This window comes from Oxyura jamaicensis, chromosome 10, assembly GCF_011077185.1.
Source record: "Oxyura jamaicensis isolate SHBP4307 breed ruddy duck chromosome 10, BPBGC_Ojam_1.0, whole genome shotgun sequence".
NCBI lineage: Eukaryota > Metazoa > Chordata > Aves > Anseriformes > Anatidae > Oxyura > Oxyura jamaicensis.
The window spans coordinates 17,554,884-17,576,814 of NC_048902.1; the positions used below are offsets into that span (position 1 = coordinate 17,554,884).

General features: G+C 43.4%; 1 long non-coding RNA gene across 1 annotated transcript; it reads right to left on the bottom strand.

Annotated features, from left to right (window-relative positions):
• Positions 1-9: 9 nt before the first annotated feature.
• LOC118171900 lies at positions 10-21,433 on the bottom strand. The gene is made up of 6 exons (XR_004753453.1): positions 21,256-21,433; positions 13,274-13,444; positions 10,034-10,037; positions 4,898-5,449; positions 1,026-1,139; positions 10-356 (listed from the first exon to the last, which is right to left on the bottom strand). It is a non-coding gene; the product is annotated as an uncharacterized LOC118171900 (long non-coding RNA).
• Positions 21,434-21,931: the final 498 nt, after the last annotated feature.

The window sequence follows — 21,931 nt, forward strand, 5'->3', positions numbered from 1 at the left end:
CTCATATAGCCAACATTTTATGTAGGTGTATCATGCAAAACCAAGGTCTTTGCTTTAAAGGTCTTTCACTGCTTCTTCTCAGAGTCATCTGTGCACAAATAAGCTGATTTTGGTCACGACTAACAGAATTTGCAGAGAATGGCATGAAATTCGTTATGTCACAAACAAGAAAGGCCCTTTCCTTCTAGATTTCTATTGCCATCACATAAATGAGGGCCCAAAATACCACCAAGACATCACTTAACATGTTGTTGTTCTCTGGGAGGCAGGTCTGACCAGTGAGACAATGTCGTTATTATTTGCTGACCAGAGCTGCTGCAGCCACACAGAGCAATGATAATCTTTCTTCATTATATCTGCAAGTAGATGTCATAAAGGTGTGACTGACAATCATCCCTTCCAGAGTGAGTGATCATAGGTTTTCCAGTGCTCTCAAATCCATTGGCTCCTTGTTTATTAATGACACAGCTGTGATTGTAGCGTTTCTGCTCAGGTGGGAGACGGCAGACATTCACCTGACTGGCACCTGTCATCAGCAAGTTTTCTCGAAGTGTTAAATAATGCGATCTTACTGCAAACCGAGTTGCTGAGCAAAGAAACGGTTGTGGTTTACAGGTTACCAGAGCAGGAGAAAAAATCCATGTTTTGAAACTTCTAGCGAAACACTGGAACTGCAGAGAGCAGTAGGAGAACCTCTAGGCAGTCATTCATTGCTCATCTCAAATAACCAGCTTCCAGCTCCTACCAGAAGGAGTGGCAATTGTAGTATTTCACAGCTCCTTCCCACAAGAAAACAATCAGCATTAGCGGAGCACCAAGAAGAAAATTATACCTCCAAAGCTACTCCTTGGACAAAGTCCATGGCCTGCATTGGCACCACGATAAATCTGCATCTTACAACTGTAAAGAACAGCTCCCACAACATCTCCCACATCTAAAGCCTACTCCAAAAAATAAAATAAAATCCTCTCCTGGAAGAAGACAAGTCAAACATAACTCATTCCTTTATTCTTTTTCTCTCTTACCATGCTTTACAGATGATTGTTTCATCTCATTCTTCTGTTTCCAAGAAAGACCTGTCTAAATCCTCAGGCAATATTCAGAGCAGGCAGATTTGTCTTTGAGTGTTCAAGGCTGATCTGATCAATTAAAAAAAAAAAGAAGGTTACAATACATTTTAAACCAAATACCCCATAGTATACGATCTCTGAGGTCATTTTATAAGAAAAAATATTTTTTTGTCAGCAAGTAAATGCAAAAAAATGGTAATGGGGATTCAGCACAAACCCCTTTCTCACGTGTCCTGTGGGATTTCCAGCATTGTTCTCTCTGTTAAAATGGTTTAAAATGCAAGGGTAAGGCTGCTGAGGTCCTGAACGTGTGAGTTTTGTTCTCAGGATGGAAACTAAGTGTTGCAAATCACACAAAATTCTTCCAAGCTGTCTTTCCTCCCAACATTTGTCTCTATTTTCCCTCGTGAAAGCTACGAATCCTCTCCAGCCACAGACTTCCTCCCAGCATGTGACGCACAACAGGGCCCCACAATCTCATCTGAAGCTCTTTGTGCCCAGCTGCAATGTAAACTTTCTGCACTACTGCGACTCCCTTACAGGGTTTCGAGTCTCTCTTTGCAATAGAAAATTTCCAGTGAAGTACAACTGCTTCCACAAGGTGAGTGTTCCCTAAGGCCTCAGGAATCAGAGCTGACGTAACGTGAAATTTGCTTCCCCCTTTACCAACTCTGGCTAAATAAACTCATCTTCTGTACAGTAGGACACACTTCATTTTCCTGTCCTTCATTTTCTTCTCCCTCTTGTTGATTCCAAAAGGAGACCACATAGACCAACCATCACAGCCAATTTGATTTCCAATTTTCTGGGCAGCTTTGCAATTACACTCCATTTGTCACCTGAATGCAGTATCGAATTTGCAGCCTGGGTGTGAATGACTTCTGGAATTATCTCCCCTGGACAAGACACCAAAGCAATTCAAAAGCAAGTAAACAGAATGCAGAAATACCTCTGAATAGGATTACTCAAGTTTCTAAATCCTAATCCTGTTACTTCAGCAGCTATCCATTTCTCTTTCCCTTCTTCCCTTCTGGCTAATATTTTCCTACCCTGGACTCAGCTCAGTATTGCCACAACAATCTGATATATTCTGCAAAGTTTCTAGGGCTGCAGGAACATTTAAAGCTCGGCAAGCTCTATCGTAACACCAAAATATGTTCTTGACAGCCACTGACCCCAAAAGCTGATGTGATCAAATGCATCCCCCCATGAAAGAAGGAGTAAGTCTGTAATCAGTTTTACCATTTTAAGGAAAATAAATCCTAATCCTTTGCCTTTCTGTGGTATTCCTCTAATTGCTGTTTCCTTACACATTCAAACATCCACAATTCGGTCCCGTTGTTTGAATGTCACTTGGAATCAAATCAGTGTTGCGGATACAATGTCTTTGAACCTTTTAGTCCAGCTGTGAACTTTGGGCTTAATCCTTTAGGGCGTCCTTGTCTGGCAAGCTTTAATGTATATTAAATTTTCTAAAAGGAGAGCGAAAGTGGTCAAAGCAAGCTAGTGCAAGATTCTGTGTTTCATAAATTAATAAGCATCACCAACTGCATTGCTTGACCCTTTCAACTCTGTGAAATTAATATAAGTAGACAACCAAAGTGCACTCGGCCCCTGAAGAGCCTTGGAAGTTCACTTAAGCAATCCAAGTTTCCTTAAAGTTTTATAAGCCAGCTTTTAAAGCGAGTCCTTTGTACTTATTACTGGTGACAGTGAGCATTACAACAGCCAATGAACCTTTGCTGACTTCCGACCCCAATATGGTAGAGCACAGTTATCAAGGGAAATATCAGAATCAGAGCTTGTATATTACATTGAGGTCCTGACTCTTGAAAGAGCCCCCTGTAGACTCTTCAGAGTATGTCAGTGAAATAAACAGCTAATATTCTCAGACATCTACTTATGATGTACTGATATTATTGTTTACTTAAGCGCTTTTGGCATAGTAAACCCCCACCCCCAACAAAAGGTGAAGCCTCTTAAGAGGAAAGCTGTGGCACTCCTTGTTCCCTTGCAGTAAGACAATATTTTAAGATCTTTTATTTAGCCTGGAAAAACCCCTCTTGCTGGTGGCGAGTCAAGCAACACTAAGTCTTCATCTTAAGCGATTAATGGGTTTAAATTATTAACTGGCATTAGGTAGGCATGGTGAGGAATACATGGTCTTCTCTTCGCCCTCTGCGCAGGGTGAGACTGCCTTGAACAATGAGGGAAATGTGTATCCACACCTACTGCGCCTTGGCATTAATTTTGCAGTCACTTGTAATACTTGAGCTAGCATCCTGTAGAAATAAGATATCTCACCCTTGCCAGCTGATTATATTTTTCATAATGTAAAAGGTTCTTGCTGAATTATTCAGGTGTTTTTCCCACTGCTTCAAAAAAAAAAAAAAAAAAAAAAAAGGGAAAGAAAAAAAAGGAGACAGACACAAAAGCTAAGGCTCTTCATAGGTATCTAGGAATAAACAGGCTGACATGCAATTGTGCCCAGTATTAATAACCATTATTGGGCTGTAAATTAATTAATTTACAATTAATTAATGACGATGCTTAAGGTTGGCTGGTTGAATGTCTAAAACCAGGTGGGTGATGAGAAATCACAGAGATTATCTGCTGGAGGACATCAAACTCTCGTTGCAGGTATTCCCCCCAAGCAGTGAAGCCAGGGAGGGCAGGTGTTGTCTGTTCTCTCTAGCTATTTAGAAATCTGGGTGAAGCTTTTGGGGATATTTTGTGACACTGGTTTCCATTTGTTCAACTCATTTTCTGCCTAGATCTAGACACCGACAGAGACAACAGTATCATTGCATGGAGAAAATAAATACTTAAACAGAACATACGCACTTTATACATATGCCATAACCAATCATACAGGAGAAATTAAACCTGCATAGGAAGCAGAATTCAACTCTCAGGAAATAACTGCTGAAATTTCTTACCAGAAACACAGATAGCAAGAAGCAGCTGGAAAAATGAGGTACTTTCGATGAATGTGGCTCACAGATACTGTGCAAAATGAACGTTAACAGGGACAAGCTGGTGGCAGGGTTGCAGTCCCTTCCAGGCAAATGCTTCCTTAAGAACAGCGAAGTTCATTTAGCAACTTCCTGATTATTAGATAAAATTGGACCATAACTGAACCTTGAAATATTTTGAGTCTATTCTGAAGCATGTTGTTCCAATTCATATATTTTTTTTTTTTTTGTGAGTGCAACCAGGTAATGATTTTCGAAGATGGAATCATGTGATTTGGTCATTATTGATAATACAGATAATTCAAATTGGTTTCCTTATGCCCATTGCCACCTACAGTTATATTAGTTGTTTAACTGAATGGCCTGATACTGAAAGAAAATGGACTATGTTCAAATGAATCCCGTGCACTGGCTGGCCAAATAGTCTAAGGGGCCACCCTAGAGCAGCATAAGCAGACAAATAACAGAATTTTTTGCATAAGAAAAAATGATTTCTACATTTAGGACTGCTTCATTTGAGAACCTGTCACTGACAAGCCTGCTGGTTGCTGCCTTTTCTCAGAGCTAATACTCTTGTTGCTTGCAAGCAGATCACCAGCTGGTGCCAGGAGGAAACATCCATCAAGGCACAGAATGGGGCATTTTTTAAAGGAGGTGACAAAGGAGGTCTGTGTTCCCTTCCAAGGAGTGAAAGCCAACTTTGTAAATCCTGGTTTATGGTTTTCTACCTGAACTTCTGAAGAAGGCTGTGATAAATGCTCAGTTAGAACTGGTAAAATAGACTCTGCATAAGCGACAGAGAGTTTAGCTCCTCACTAGCTCTCTTCTCAAGAGAACCATCTGTAACTCTACCTGCAGTGGAAGCCAGACACATCTCTCCCAGCTAGGAAGCTGCTTTTCCTTGGAACAGTTCAGCAGTGGACAACCTACAGGAGTTTGGAGATTGGACATTAATTTGTTTTCCACCTTTCCTCAGAAGATTTCCAGGCTTACAGAGCTGATGAATGAGCACTGTTTGTGCAGATCCCATATTCATCCAGGCTGGGGAACCATCTTTGTCTTTTGGCTCCCTGGATAAGAAAAGCTCCCCGGGGTCTGGGGGATCCTAGAACTGCCATCCCACTCACTCAGGTCTTCTGCAGAGCACGTCTCGTTAGCTAGCTGGGTAGGAAAAGCCCCTTTTATCAAACCCCCGGGGCTAACTCATATCGAAAATAATTTGTTCTTAGCACTATTTGAGGCAGGCTTTCAAATGATGAATGAAGAAGAACATTCTCTGTCGCAGAGCTTCCTTTGTTTTTCGAGTCCTTAGAGTGAGTTTTTGATCTCTGAAATCCCGGTACTAAGAGCACTGTCACTTTCCACTGAACTTGCCACTGTTTTCTTACGCAGAAGGCTGAATGTCTTGAGAAAGAAAAGTACACATCCATTTGTTATCCTGGAGATACATGTTGAGAGTATTTCCCTAACTATGGTAATTAACTTGGGGTCCAGAGCTACATCTTATTTCTTCGGACAGCATCTAGTACCAAATGCTGCAACCCTGACTGTCCACGAACACTTCAGCCACACAAACAACTTTATAATAATGTGAAATAGCCAAGGTATAGCCTGCCTGCCTTCACGCACTGGTTTTCAGTACGTGAACGTGCATGTTCTCTTTGAAATGTCTGTTTGTTGTTTTTTTTTTTTTTCTTTTTTCATTTTTCTTTTTAATATTTTAACTTTTCTAAAGTTTTGGGGTGCTTCTTTCAGTTTTAGTAAATTTTCAGCTGTATTTCATTATCTCTTGGGAAGAACAGAGATGAAATGTAATTAAAATGTTTATAGTTTCCAGTTTCAAGGCAACTTTTCCTAAATACAAACAAATACATAAATAAAATAAAACGGAAACACTAAAATAGGCTTTGATCAAGTGCTCAAAAATTTCAGTGGCTAAAGAATGCTAGTGTGTTATTAACAGCTTCAAAGGTGTTTATCCAGAAGCTGGTTCAATTTCTATGAAACACCAAACCCTTTTCTGACTATTTTATCAGTGAAGCTTATTAAAAGAAAAATCTAATAAATGAATAGGAAAAATGCTCTAGTGAGACTAACAATTAAATCTGCAAATACTGCACTTGGATCAGGAACTTCCATTTCCATGGTAAGCGAATATTAATTTCAAGGATATAACTTAGTTGCTGCAGCGTTACATATATCAGATGTTGTACATTACATTGCACAAACAACTTCTAAAGAGAACAAATACTGCTGGTCCAGTCCCACAAAGGTATCCAGACACATAACTCCTACTGATTTCCCCCGAACCATTCACTTGAGGGTGCAAGCACAATTTACTTGCTTAGAGCTAGCTCAGGAACCTCTGTACAGCACTGCCCTTTGGCTTTGGTCCTTGCAGCTATTCGGGTTGTCACTGTTTTGGGGTTAATACCTCACTTGTCACAGCTCTGGGGTCCCACCTTCCTGCCTCACACCCAGAGAACACCCTGTCCCATCTGCACTACTGGTGGTCTTCACTGCCAGCCTCGTCTCCAAGGACCAAAAGGGGAAATCCTGCCTGATCAGCTGTGGCCACGACAGAAAGCAATTGCCATTTCCCACTTGTAAAAGTGTGTTTCTCTTCAGGTATCTGCCTGCTTTGATCTGGGTGTACATCTGCCCAAGAGAATGCAGTCTGACATCAGCTTCCCTGGGGGTGAGACAGAAATAGCTTCGGGGTAGCCCTCGTGATTCTTTTCTGCCAGCTAAAGGAAGGTTTAAAATGGGAAAAGTTGGACCTCAGCATGTCCCTAACTATTGAAATTAAAGCATAAGAGAGGGGCTAAACCTTCAACCAGTAGAAAAAAGACCTGGTATTAGCTATCAGCTATGCCAAATAAAGTCTAATTAATCCACTCCTGCCCAGGTGGGCCTTCAGCCCAGCTCTCCCTTTGGGCTATTTGTCTCCATTAGACACTGCAGCAAATTCAAATATTGCATTAGCCCCCAAAAAGAAAACCCTCCCACACAGCCCAAACACACTCCATCCCCCACAAAGGAAGGAGACTTTACCACAGTTCCAGAAATATTCATTTGACAGTTTCTCCTTCCTAGGCTACAGCTCTAGTAATTGATCTGCTCTATTATTTTTCCCCATTCTTTCTCTCTTACATTTAAATATGTCCTTCATATTTCTGGAGCTTTTTTTTTTTTTCTTCCCCAGCCTGTGTCTCCACTGTTACATTATTTTTTATCTCTCTCCTCTATTTTTCAAGTGTGAAAAGGGTTGCTCTGTTCTCTAATATTCACTTCTCTTTTTTTTTTATTCTCCAAGTACTTTCTTTCCCATCTGTAACAGCCCCTAATATGCACCTCCATTCGATTTTACTTACCCAGCTTGAAACCCTCTCATTCTAATTACCTTTTCAGTTTTCTTCTATTTCTCCCTTGAGATGTCTCAATTAGTGTACTTTTTCTTACTGGCTGTCACCTCTGAGCTACAAGGTGGGTCTAACTCCAACTTAAACCATGCAGAAAATAAATGAGGAGCCATTCTTGGCGGCCCCGCTGAAGGTGGTGTTACTTTACAAACTAGTGCACCTTTAATAGATGATAAATGGGCAGAAAAGTGGCCTTGTTAATGCAGCAACCCTTGATTTGGTTGCCATGCCGTGTCCTTTCATTACTCAAAGATACAGGAAAGGCAACCTATGCTAAGTCCTGGGTGATGTACTTCCATACAAAGAGAGTGAGTAGAGGCTAATTAACATAGTTCTGGTCAAAGCCTGAAATTAACTCTTGTCTTTAAAGACCAAAGCTAAAAATGTCATTTGTCTTGCCCGTAATTGTGTTTAGAGGTAATTATGGTAGTAGAATAACAGCAAGCAAAATGAATCTCGGAGTGAGTTTTTCTGCCCTTTCTATCTCTAGCAGAACACTAAATTCTATTTCTGTCAAAGAGAACTGGATAAAAATGCAGGTGACATCCGCAGCACATTTCTTTGATTAAAATTGGCACCGTCATATTGAAGTTCACACAGAGCTTTCAGAACCTGAGGAGTAAATTCTCTCTCTGCGTGCTCCCATATAATAGGAAAGAGAGCCCCCTCCCCACCAGCGCCTGTACCGTGCAGCCAGGGGGAGATGTGGGCACGGCTGATTAAAGTGCCAGGCTGGGACCCAAGGACAGTATCCACAGGACATGACCTGACACATACACATGTCCCAGGTCGCTTCAAATGACCCAGGCTACCTACATCTCATAGGGCACTGTGCAGCACGCACAAGGAAGCAGCCCTGTCCAATATTAGCACAGCATTACCTCCGAATTGAAGTGCTTGCTTCCTCGGGTAATTAAATTGTCAGATCTGACCATACTGCATCCAGCTTTCAACCTCCTTTGTCCAGAGCTGGGGTAGCTATCTCTGTATTGTGCAGTGCACATATACCCCAGATGTTTGAACCCGCGTATTTAGATTTAAAAACCTGAGATTGTTGTAGTTATTATTGTTGCTATTGTTAAAATCACAATGGCATATGCTGCTGTCACCCTTCAGCTGACCAGAGACCCGTCTACCTGCAGTGCCTGTTTCACACCATCACTGAAATTTATCAGCACATCAGCCCTTAGTGGGTTGGAGGATTTTTCTGTCAGGTATTTTAAAGGTTTCAAGCTAAACTTTTCTGAAGTTCTTATATATTTGGATCAAAGCTTGATGCTGAAGCTAAACTTTTCCCAAGGGTATATTACTGAAAAAAGTTTCAAATGCCTGATACACCCAGATCTATCTATATACACATTCTTTCTTCCAGTTACTGTGGTTATCTAAGGTGGCAAAGGCATTCAGATTTCTACTGCGCTGGGCCTGAGGGTCCTCACATGATACAAAACTCACATCTACTGGGCCCACCGAAATTCCTAGGGCATGCATTAGTGGATCAGCTGCTGGCAAACACCAAGGCCTGTAACACAAATGGACACAGAGCATATTCACTTGGGCCAGATTTGTCCTTTTCTGAAATTATTACATTTTACAGTATAAACTCAATGTATTCACCCTAGGGCCCATAATATCATTTTTGGCACAAGCACAAACTAAGATACAGTAATGATATTCATTGAGATAACAATACGGCACAAAACAAGCCATAGCAACTTTTTTGAAGTGCTGGAGGAGTAAAGATCACCCATGCAGACTTCTCTAATTCCAATGGAATCACCTGTGCCAGTTTGACTAGTACCCTTTGTGGTGAGCAGGGACTTAGGGCAAAACTTCCCGACGGGAACGGCCCTAGGGATCCTGAAGGTGCTCTCAATCTGGGCCCCAGACAGGTCTCAGTGCTCAGAGCTCAGCTCAACCGAAGTCCCGATGTGAGCACTGCAGGGTATAGGAGCTCTGCTTCACACAATGCACACAGACTTGACATCCTTCTGAAAGTCTCAGTGCCCTGTCAAAGGTGAATTCTGGAGGGCCTGTATATCCCTTGGGTTGTGACTTTCAACAACTCCAGAAATTTTCCAGAAAGCAAGGCTCATGAACCCAAAAGTTTATGTTTTTTTCCCAACGTATCAGTTATCTAATAAAAGTTATTCCCTCTCCCTGTAGATGTTTCCTCACATACCTCTTCAGACCCTCACAGCTATTGTATTACCATGACAGCCTTTACAAGCAGCACAAGTACCTTTACAATGACATCTGCCAGCATTACCTGACAGATAAAACCACCAAAGTCCATCTGGAAATGTTGCCTCTTCCCATAATATCTTTGCATCTTTTGTGAGATTTTCTTGCAAAACTTTGTAATAATTTATTTACACACAAAAAGCTCAAGAGTTATGTGTTACTCTGACATCTATTGCAGTCAAACCCTCTTCTGGGTCCTGTTAGTTGAGTTTCATCAATAACTAGATGCAACTCCAGGCCTCCAAACCTTGCAGTGTTGTCATTTATGGGACCTTTGCTGAGGTTACAGGCCACATCTCTCCATTCCTAGCAGCAAAGACACCTTTCTGCAGCACACACAGCTTAGCTTATGCTCCCGGGGGAAGTGCAAATTATGCCAAGTACAAAACAGAAAACCATATGGTGACTTAAGTAATCTACAGACAGCAAACGTAATTTCAGGTAATCCTGAAAATAACCCATATTCTGCCCTTCCCTGGCACAGCATAGAACTGACAGAACAGATTTGAGATCTGAAAAGAAAGTGTCTGAAGTCATAGCTAGCACACAGTCACCAGGGGCACTTGTGTCCCTTTTCTGGCCTGCAGGTGCCCAGCACCACACCACAAGCTGAGTACCGGGGGCCGATGCTAGGAAATGGTTATGTCAGGAAGCTTGCAGGGCTCAAAACACCACAAGATTTACCACTGTTTATCAATGTTAGTCCAGTCCAGAGCAGAATTTCTTAACGTGGCGAATATTGCACTAGGCTCTGAGATGGCTTGCATTTTGTTCCTGAGGTATTTCTGCCCATCTCTGTTGTGCTGAGCTTTGGTGTGCTTGTACCTACTAGGCAACAGTGACAAATCATAGAGAAACTCTGTCCCTGCCACTCTTGAGAGGTGGCACTGGAAAAGATTTGAGAGACCGTGACGTCTTTAGCCATGGAACACTGTTTCACTGCAAATTGTTTCACGGGAGTGACTTATCTTTTGGTTTTGCTATGGAAAGATCATCAGACACGGCCATGTCTGAACCAGGCCCACTTGTGGACTTACTGGCAGAGCACTTTCTCCTTTGAGATCTGCCTAACTAAGACCATTTCACCAGTACTGGCACCTAGATCCAAAGTTCCCACGTTGTGCTACTCGTACCACTGCATAAAGCCATTTCAAGGTGACTTGCTGCCACAAAAGGGCTCACTGTCTTTTCATCCATACGTTTGGGCATGATCGATACCAACTCTTGACCCTGAGCTCACAGGTTTGTGGTATTGCTCTCCTCAACATCAGTGAGATACCTAAAACAATAAAATACTTCTGCTGAAGCCCTCAGCTGCTGTCAGAGACAGGGATGCATATTGGAGGGTGAAGGTGAGGGCAGAAACAGAGCTCCCAGTTTATGCTCAGCATCCAGCAGGATGAAACCCATCAATGCTGCTTGGCTTCCAGTGGTTAATTTAAGTGAAGAAACCCCTTTCCTTTACAGAAACCTTCATAAATCTGCAGGAATTCATGTCACAACTGCTTCCCTATTTCTACTGCTTTTTGAGAGCACCTTGGTCTTTGCAGAGCAGTGCAAACCAACACAGACAACTCTAAAATGTCTTACATGGCAGCTCCAAATGCTTACAGTTTATGTAAAGCCATGGAGCCAGCATGATAAGATCTAATTACCAAGCAAATTAGTAAAAAAACAGCTGCAAGGTTTGCAGAAATGTCTGGAAGTGCAGAGTAAATGGCCACAATTGATAGAGTTATTGCACAGGCATCCTGAGGGCACAGTCTGCAACACTCAAGTCCTAACCAAAATCACTGTCAACAGTTGTTGTTTTCTCCATTCTGTTAAATGAAAAGAACATGAAAATGATCCTGCAAACAGCCATTTAATATTCTCATGCACATGAACTGCAATTATCAGCAGCAGCAACAACAAACCCTGCTGTAATGTGTTCATGGTTAATCAATTCAATTGATCACTGTTTATTAAATAAAAACCTGCTCTCTAAACAGTTCTTCTCTAAGTGGCATGTTTGGGGGCTCTTTTTTTTCCCCTAGATTTCTTTTTTTTTTTTTTTAATAAAAACTGCTAGGAAAATCAGGAGACCAATTAAAGCTTTTAATTTAAATCCAGGCTAAGAGAGATGCTAGCAGTGCTTATTGCCTTCACAAAAGCATTAGCGTAAAGGAGGTTTGAATCAGCCTAGCCACTCCCTGGGAGAGCTAGGCGGAAGCTGATTCGTTCCTATTTTAAAGCCTTTCAAGCCACGTTAGCAACAGCCAGCGTATTTATCTGTGCAAGAGACAGTCATGACCAGGTCAGCTCAGGATATCAGGAAGTGGGCTGTTGATAATGCAGATTAGGGGGCATGCTTTATTCACATCAGCACTGTAGCATTGATCACCCCTATTCTGCACCTTTAGACGGTAGATCCGAAATCAATGAATTCCAGGCTGGAGAGATGCTGTAGATAACAGAAATCCTCTACAGTCGGTTATCTCCCTACAAGGAATAACGATCTTGCACAGAATTGAATGCTTTAAATGTACGAAGAATATACACTACATTACAAGTTCAATGGCAGATTGATACCAGGACAGCCAGAGCCTGGCTGCATCCCAGCCCCGAGCCGACTCCTGCAGCTCAGCGCTGCACAGAGAACTTGCACCTACCTGGAGTCCTCCCCGCCCTTCAGCTGCTCCGAGTGGTGCAGAAGGGAGGAGAAGGGGAGTGTTGACACACAAAAATAACCTCATGGGATTTAATTAAGACTACTGAACCTGTGTCACTTGTAATTTATGGCAGATTTGAACCTATGCCTCCAGAGGGAGAAAATGAAGGCATTTCCAGTACATTAGCTGACTTCAATAACAAAGTCAAATCTGACGTCCTGTGACCCTCGAGTGAACGAAGACTAAGGAGTCCCTGTTATCCCAATTATTTCTGGCTAGATTTGTGAGATGTTTGCACTGCCATGGAATCCAGCCACAACCAGGTACCTGCCCTAATGGGGGAAGTGCAAAGCCTCCTCATGCCACAAAAGCTTTGTGAGAGCATTAGAAACCTCCAGCAAAATTGGGTCATTAATGGTATGTTCCACGGAGAAAAAGGGACGCTGGGCATATTCCCTCCCCTGCCAGCAGGCACCTGGCCTCCACAGGAGCTGAGAAAAGGCTTACAAATAAAGCTGTACAAATAACTGGATTTGCCTTTTATGGCCAAAGTGAAAAAATAAACTTAGTAAAAATACTTTAGGTCAACTAAAATGTTTTGTTCAGCCTCATATCAGACGCATCACCTTTCATCCTTTGGGAGACTGGGGGAAGGGTGAGAACATGCTTTATTATTGGGCACATTTAGCAATGGAAAAAAAATGAAAGAAAATGTTAAAATGATTTTTTAAAACTATTTTTCTTATTCTTTGTTTTTCATCCAGAATTAATTGCTAACCAACTTCCAAATGTATTCAGCTGACCCAAAACTATCAATCTGTCTCTTCAGGGGCAGGGGGAGAAATCACTGAAATCTTTTTCTCAGATTAACTTCTACAAAGGTACTTCAGGGAACCGAAAAGCAGACATACCTTCGTTTTTTGAGCAGCCAGAGTAAATGAGTTCAAAAAATAATATTAAAAGGGAAACTTTTCACCAGGATGAGGCAGATGTCTTGCATGACTGACCAGCCCTGGAACCCATAACAGCAGCGCCAAAGAGGTTGAAAGCTGCAGCAGTAGCAGCAGCCTCTCTGGTCTGACCTGTTTGAGAGAAAAGGGATTATTAGGGAATAAAATTAAATCCTTTCGATATAGGTTCCACAGCCAGTGAGTTTAGCACACAGCTGTCTAGTGGCTGTGTTAAATCCATCTTTCCCCCTAGGCTTGCTAGGCAGCATCACGTAAACGAATCCCTGCCCATGCCGATAAGGAGCTGAGAGTTGTGCCGAGGGGAGGCAGGATGCAGGTATAGCCAAGTCAGCCACCCTGGGGAACGCTGCCCAGAGCAGTGTGTGCAGAGATGTCCTGAGCTTGCACCGAAAACACCGGCCATGCTCTGGGAACACTTAGGGACACGCCACTTAAGGCTGCGTTGTTTTTTTTTTTCCCCCTTTAGGAAATTGCCACTCAAGTTAGGATAGGCGCAATGCCGCATCAAAGCGGTTCATAATTAGGTACAAATTTCGCTTGTAGTTCAGCAATTTCTACGGATTAGCAGCCGCTGACCTTCGCCAGGCCCCAATGGCAGGCAGCCTCCATCCTTGGTCCCAGAGTGACCTCTAGTGTCGCCACCAGTGGCGTGCTCCCGGCGCTCCCCTTCAGTTACTTGGCAAGAGGTTGGCCCAGAGAGCGTTACCCACATGGTGAGCCTGCTTCGCTCCTGCTTTCTCCTCATTTCTGGCCGTGCACACAGCTTGAAAGGGGCAGCGAGGCTCAAACTCAGGTTGTGTGCAGAGTCCAGGCGAGGCCTGTTCCCACCCGGCTATGCTGGTACCTTCTCCCGGTTGTCCTGGGCACCGCTGGTTTCAGCCCGGTGGTGGCATCCCTCCGCCAGGCCTTTCCAGCCCTGCTGCCCCTCACAGAAACGCAGCACCCACAGGCCCGATGGCCTCGGTCCTTCCTGTGTCATCCCACTCGTGAGAGCAGGCTGCTGCTCTTGCTAACCGCCACATGGAAGCTTTACATTTTTTTTTTTTTTAACCCTGACAAATGTTTGTGTAGAAAGGCAAAAGAGGGAGAGCTGAGTGAGGAGAGGTTTTAATCCATTTGCTACAGAGCTCAGGTGGCTGGGAGCAGCTAACCAGGCCTGGTGACAGGATGCTGAACCAGCACCAGCCGCTGACGGCTACCTACTCCTGCGTCTTTCCAACCCGTCTGGAAAGCAGGAGCTCTAGCACCCTGCCAGGAGGGGACAGGCTCCTGGCACCTCGTAAGACTGCTTTCCACTCAGGTCCGGAGGAGCAGCTGGCACATTCAAATCAAAGCAACCAAGGTGTGAAGGCAAATGCATCACCACGCTGCAACAAATGCTGAAGTGAACATCATTTGTACACGTCAACTTCTGACAGTCGTCTGCGCAGTGAGATATTTTCTTTTCCCCACTGCTTCCTTTGGGCTGGGGCTCTAATTCAGATTAGAATATAAAAAAATAGTTTGGAATGTTCCTGCTTACCCACCACTGCCTGCAGTAACCAGGCACCCATCTATAGCAAAGGGTCAAAACTGCTCTGGAGACAAACCCTCCAGATCTTTTCAGTAGGGTCATAAGCATAATGTAGAATTATGTAGCTTAAGCAAACCTCAATCAGGTCTTACTGAATGACCAGAAAATCATTTTTATAGACCACCTCGGTTCACTGTCAGTTCAGGCACCTGAAGAATGCCCCCCATATTCCAGGGATGTAAGTCTAGCACAAGACCTTCAGTCATTTTAGGAAGACTTCATCTCTCTCCTGTAGCTTCAATCTGACAATATTCACATTTTCCGTAAAAGACTAGCCTGGAAAAGCTGTTACTGTGATCAGGTCATCTCACAACTTCAGTTTTCCTTGTACTAAATGCAAGCATTTTGACATGGATCCAGGACTGAGATAGGCAGATTTTCACCACTGGATTGAAGTCAGTGTTTTACAGATGCATCACTGGTATTTCTGATTCCTCTGTACTTTTACTTATTTCCTTTTCTATCTCTTTTTTATCCCCATCTGTAAGCACAACTCAGAGTACTCTACATTCTGACATGCTCCTGTATTTCATGGGCAGGATTTCACCATCCATAGACCAAAACCAGCCTTTGAGAAAGCCTTTCCCTTTCTCCATGGAACTAAGAGAACATTGACTAAGATTTAATAAATAAAATAAAATACTCAATTTAAAAGCATCAGAAGATGTCATTCACCTACACAAAAGAGTTGAAAAGACAAGAGCCTATTTTCGGCAGGGGAGGTTAGAAAGTCCACTAGTGCAGGCACAGTGGCTTTTCCAGACGAAATGAAGACATGAACCGGAACAGTGTGAACAACATGGCCTGCATTCCTTGCAGGCCATGATTATCACTTATTAAATTACCCATGAGCAGAGCAAGCCAAGTGGAGCAGCACATCACAGTGACACACACCAAACCAAGGCCTGCAGGAAGCCTCAGAACTCCCTGTCCTCAGCTGGGAGAAAGAAAGAAATGTTGTAGGTTAGGCATGAGAGAGTGACTCTGTGTTCAAAATTACCTGTTCTCATTTCAGAATCATAAAAGCCAGAAAAGAACACACTATTTAGAAAAGAAAAAAAAATGAAAGAAATATATATATATATTCTGATAACATACAGGGATGGAAGAATGAGATAAAAGGGTTAAGGAAGTGGCAGCCTGGAATATATCTGGATTTTGTTCGGTTCAGTGTTCTCAGGGACTGGCCCAATAGTCCTTGGAGTCACTGAAGTGGTTTCCATCAATTTCAGTGAGCATTTAACTCACCCCCGCATCTGACAGACCTATCTCCAGAATACTTTGAGTACCATTGCACCAAGAAGAAATCTCATCTGAAAGAAAGTAGGTTCGATGACAGCTGAAATTAAGGCTTGTTATACGCAAGACACAGAGTTCACATAGGAGGGAGAAAAATTAAAGGATGCCTGAAGACTCCCTGACAAGACGCAGATTCTGGAATAACAGTACAAATAATCTGCATCCATTTTCAAAGGGCAATGGACCCCAAATGTGAGCTTCCACAGAGTGATAATCCAAAGTTATTCCTGACTGATATCTCCTCCTGTAGACAAACACTCACTTGTTAAAAGTGAAGCACAGTGTATTGACAGGAATAAACTGTCAAATTCAGATATATTTGTTAAGGCCAAGAGAAGTGTAAGCCTCAAAGATAAAATTAGGAAAAGTTTCTAGGTGAAACTTGTCGAGGAGTCCGGGGAGAAAGCTAAAATCAAACACCACCAGACAGACAACTATCAGTAACCCAAACAACAAAGAGAGGTACAAAAGGCCAGAGGAATAGCAGCCCAGATGGTGGTCATGTGAAAAAACACATTCCACAGATTGCAAAGCACTTAACTTATTTTTGATTATAGAAGACAGAAGGATGGAAAAGTTAAAAAAGAAATATGCTTGGGCCACAGTCATCACAGACATACACCAGTTGTGGACCTCTCTATTTTTGACCCATTGGTTCTTGCCTTATTTTTCCAGTGAAATACCTTAGATGCTTTAGATCCAGCTAGAAGTAAAAAATAAAAAATAAATCATGTGAGACTTAAGTGTGAGTTGCCCATACCAAAGACCTGCAGAAATGGGTGGTGGTTTTTTGAGAGACAGAAATTCTAGAAAAATTTAAAGTGGTCAACAGCTACTTGCTACATGTCTCCCCAAGGAAAAGATTAATGTTATTGTGATGAGTGAAGTGATAGTATTGCAGCTTCTCCCAGCATTGCCTGAGCATCAATGCCCCAACAAGAGAGAAAAATAACCATGTCAGGAACATCTCTCCTCTTTGTCTTCATTAACTTACATTTTGGCTGCACACTCCAGAGGTGTGCAGCAGAGAAGAATATGCAGGCTCAAAAGGGCTCAGCTGGAATTGCAGCCCAGTTCTGCCATAAAATGACTCAAACTTCATTAAATAAAATAAAGCTGCTGTAGCCCAAGGATTGAGTGACTTGCAGTTTCCCTTGCTCCTGGGTTAATACAGCAAAGCTGGCACATTGATAGAACACTTAGCAGGACAGTGGGATGTGCTGAATTCAAATGAGTCTTCATAGCTGGTAGGACTGTACTAGGTGCTTCATACATAATCTGCTGCTCAGAGGAAGAGAAGAGAATACAGCTGAAGAAGGGAGCAAAAGTGTAAAAATCTACAATTGCACACTGACATAGATTTCTCTCAGAAAATACAGGACCCTTCAGGCCTAGAAGTGACTATAAATTAGAGAAAACCATATCAGAGTCAAGATTAAGAGGATCTTCGGACTTAGATATGTCTGACTACAGATCAGCTCATTATAAAAACTAACAGTCCTGACATCCCAATGGGATATCATCAGAAATCCCAAAACTCATGTACTATGTCCAGCCTGCAGGACACGCACTGGACAACGGAAACACACAGCAAACCAACAACTACCAGAATGCACAAGCTGTCTTGGACACGATTTCAAAAAATCTAAGAAAGAACTGGAATGCCTCCACTCCAGTTCTTGCCCTGTTCACAGCTCAGTCATGCTGCACACGAGGTGTCAGGCATCAGCCGCGCAGAGCTGATGATGTAAAGTCACAAAACCTCCCAAGAGCACGTGAGGTGGAGTCTGTCCATGAGATCCTACTGCTCATTTGCTGGAGGTTTCTACTCGCAGAGCGACCTTGCAAAAGCTACTGTTCGAGGAGTGCTGTCAGACATCTAGGAGACAGAACATACAGTGGATGGCTGTTAAACCCAAAGCCTTCTGCCAAAAGAAATAAGGAAGCACTATAACAAACCTTAGTTCTGGTTCCAAATGAGTCAGGCCAGCACTCAAGAAAGGGCCTTAGCCATGGACTAGAAAGAACAATACTGAGAGAGGGCCTGTGCTGTCTGCGCTCTCTTGGCGAGGACTTGATGGAGAAGCACATGAGCCAGTACAATAGGGGACGCCAAGAAAAAGCACACATCTGAAACCTGTCCTCTTCACACACTCAGACAGGGTCTGCTGCCAACAATTAGGCACCTCTGTAAAACTGAAATTCAGGCCTGAAGCTGATTCCTTCCAGCAGGCAGGTGGGGCTGTGACCCCCAAGAGGATTACACGGCAACTTGACCGCCAAGACTAAGTTGGCAGACCTCACAGGACTCTGAACTGGCTTTTAGGAGGTACTGGGGAAAAATCTAGTCCATTTTGGCACAATTTACATATATACAGGAAGGAAAGACATTCTGGAAACAAAATTTAGGTTCTTGGGAAGGAAACTGCAAACAAGAAATATTCTCTGAAAACATTCCCAGCAACCCTACACAGGACTGAAAAGAGAGGCGAAAAAGCCAAGGTTTAATACCTGCCTGAGAAGACGGTTAAAGAGCAGACTCACTGGGAAATGGGGACACTTCTGGAGGCAAGGGGACCCACGGCAGAGGGGCAGACATCGCTGACTCACCGCAGAACAGTCTTACGGGCACTTAAAATCAAGCAGGTTGTGAGCAGGCTTTTAAACTCGGGCGCAGCAGAAAGCAAATAGGTGCAGAGGCACAAACAGCTTTGGCTGACGCTTCTCTAAGAACAAAGCCAGGGAAATCATGTATTCTTATCCAGGGGATGGAACAAGTCAGACAGAAAAAAGCAAACAGAGTAAGTGCCACTTGAGTAAAGTGCCATGAGAACCAAACCAATGACACAAAATCCCCAAAATCTAACAAAGAAGAGAACTGGAATGCCTCCATTAGGTGAGAACATCAACTAAATACATAGCTCAGACACTTGAAGACAAGTTGTGAGCTCTCCCACAGCACAACTTTTGTGCTGACAGAACCACCAAAAAGAAACAGACACACATGGGGTGGTTTCCAGTACAAGCAAGAGGAGCCGTTCGGGGAGGAATGCCCAACGGCTGATGTTTGTTCTATGCTCGATGCATCAGCAGTGTTCCGGCAGCAGTGTTAAGGCACGTAAGTAGGGTTTGTGCCTGGGTGCACTCAGCACCTCCCTTGGGTGATGCTGCCACCTTTTTTTGGGACCCGTCTGAGTTATGCTCTGCAGGCACAGTTCATCACTGCTGAATACAACAGATTTTTCACGCTATCTGGAGGACAAAGGCTACATGCAGTAACATTGCTGGAGAAGAGACTCTAGTTTTGTGAAGACAAAAATTCCTTAAAGCGGAAAAATACACTGGGTAAAGCAGATAATATACCAGGGTGGGCAGTACATTACTGCAAGGTCCAATCCATCAGCAGGCATCCTGCCCTAAGAGATAAGAAAGCAACTCTTGAAAAGGGGACTGGCATTGGAACTGAGAACCTACAAGTTCACACCTCTGCACAAGCTTTTCTTTCCACCTCACCTCATGTTGACAAGAAAAAACTGTTATCTTTTGGGGAGTTCCTTCACTTTGTTTCCTTGGTTTCTGTGTTCCTTTCTGCCTGGGGGCTCCCCCATTTGGAGCCGTGCTGCCCCTGTTTGGTTCCTCTGGGATGAAACCTCTGCGTTAAGCTCTTGATAAGCAGCCGTAGCACCTGTGCCACAAGCTGAGGCTGACCTGTGTCTCAGAGGCATGGAACTGAGGAGTGATAACCTGGTCTCTGTCTAGACACCTCAGATTTTCCTAAAATTGTCATCTAGTTCTTCCTCCTGGGCCAAGGCACGAGCTACATCACTCCTGAGAAATGAATTATCAGGAGAAAATATTCAGAGAGTAGAAAAGCAGTTACTTAAACACCACTTCATTTTAATACCTATCTGCTTCCAATCTGTATCTGTATCAGTGTGGGTGTGTTTAACACAGAATTGTACAATTCCTAGAGTAATTTCAAGAACAAATTGTACCAGATCCACGGAAAGGGAGAGAGAGATCCCTAGGAGGTATTTGGGGAACATAATCAATTCATACAGAGTGAGCGGGTGTCTGAGTATGCATGCGAGTACAAAAAAAGCACATGTACACATACACCCACACAGCACGCCAGGATGCTGCAGAACCCCGTAGACATCACGAGTATAAAAGCCAGACTTTTGCATGCATTATTTCTGAAATTTCTCAAGCCCTCTGGTTTCACAAAGCTGAATTATTTAAAACCAACATGGAAAAGCAGGACTGCACTTCAAAAAGGAGGATAAAAAAAAAAAAAAAAAAAAAAAACTTACCTGTATCTGAGCAAATCAGATTTTGTTTCATACTCAATTGCTCACAAAGAAAGTTTATAACCCTGGTTTGACCCTACCCAGAGCTGCAATTTTCCAACTCACAGGGTGACAAAACTAAGTTGAAACCTGTATCTGAATACAGTGACAGCAGTTTGACCCTGGCTAGAGTTAAACTGATTTTTATATCTAAAGACAACAATCATTTTTTGTGTCGTCAGAAGTAATGCCGGGGGACAATACGAGAAATGTCACAACATGGGGTTCTACGGACTGGAAAAAGCAGCTCCTTGATGGGGTCCCCTGGTCTCTGATGTGCCCCTGGTAAAATGATCTAAGTGATTCTGGCCCATTGCCACAAGCCCTCTTCTCTGCTGTATGTGCAGAGCAATGTGTTACAGCATTATGAACACGTCACTGGCACTGTTAGCAGTACAGAGATAAAACCCCACTCATCTTTAGCGCAGCAAGTAGGAATGTGTATCATTCCTTTAATTATTAAGCCTAAGTGGGATATCCTCAGTTTCCCAAAGCCAGTTTAAACTGGATTGTGCCCTGCAGATTCATCACTCGTGGGCTGACATTGAAGAGCTTTAAAAATATTTTGCTCTGTTCCTCTAGCTCTTTCCCAGTCCTTTGTTCATTTATTTCTCTTTCTTGGGCTCCCAAACCTTCTGAATCCGAGGTGAGGAAGCACCAGGCGTGAACTCGTTGCAAAGCTGGCAGCTATCCTGCCTCACCCTCCTGCCAGCAGGGAGCCCTGGCTCCACCTGCCCAGTCCTCCCAGCAGAGCTCGGGCACTCACCTGGGGACAGGTCGCTAAGCCTCCTCGCATCCAAGTTCAGTGCTGCCATGGCTCAGAGGAAGGAATGGCGCTGCCGCAGCGAGCTGGGGGCCCTTCACCCCTCCAGGAGCTGGGAAGCATCGTGCTGCTCAGGACACTGCTGCTCACCAACTGCTACTCCAGCAAATGCATAAAACCAGCTTCTGCAGTTTCAGGCCCCAAAAGAGCCAGGAGAGGACCTGTGAAATGAAAAGGACAAGACCTGAGATTTGGCTGAAAGAGCCTTTAAAGTTTTCGGTGAAGCGTAACGCCCTATGTCCAATGCCCACGGCTGGCACCTGCAAGGGTCTGCCCCTCTCCTCCTCCATCCAGCTCCTCGGGGCTGCTTGTCCACCATGAACAGACCTGCTCACTCACTTGGAGGCCAGAAGGAACAGCACTTTATTGAAGAAATCCAGATTCAAAATAAAGAGGAAATCAAAATAAATCCTCGGAATACAGGCCAGCATAATCCTGGTATTTGGATAATGGGTTAGATAGCCACTACACCAAAAGAATTATGAGCATTCAGGGCTCTGATTTTGCATCTCTGACTGGGTGTAAAACCTTATGTTCCTTCCAGACCACATGGT